The sequence below is a fragment of the Sinocyclocheilus anshuiensis genome, unplaced genomic scaffold, assembly GCF_001515605.1.
Source record: "Sinocyclocheilus anshuiensis isolate Anshui unplaced genomic scaffold, SAMN03320099.WGS_v1.1 scaffold68, whole genome shotgun sequence".
NCBI lineage: Eukaryota > Metazoa > Chordata > Actinopteri > Cypriniformes > Cyprinidae > Sinocyclocheilus > Sinocyclocheilus anshuiensis.
Window position 1 is genome coordinate 500,123 of NW_015555741.1, and position 475 is coordinate 500,597.

A 475-nucleotide genomic window follows, 5' to 3' on the forward strand; every position below is an offset into this window, starting at 1 on the left:
ACGTACGGACGGGCGGGCGGACAGAGAGAGATAGATATAACGACAGACAGACAGAATGGAAGATAGAACGATAGATACATAGACAGAGATAAATATATATATAGACAGACAGACAGCGATAGATAGAACGGAAGATAGAACGATAGATAGACAGATAAATAGACGGATAGACAGACGTTGTGCATGTGGGGCAAAAAGTTCCCGAAATAAACCGATATTTACAGCTCCGCCTTTCTTTTCTCTGCGCTTACAATTTTGGCAGGATTCTCTCACTAACTGAGTTTTGCAAGCGTGAGGGGGAGGGCGGGGACACATTCTTCTTGTAGCCAATCAAATGAGCCTCTCGCTGACTCTCCATTTACTCTTATCTGATTGGTCCAATAAACACATAATACGCCAAGACATTAATCTTCATTTAGCTCAGGATCATTCTTGCTGTCGGAATGGTACTTTTAACATACACATACAGTAAAAA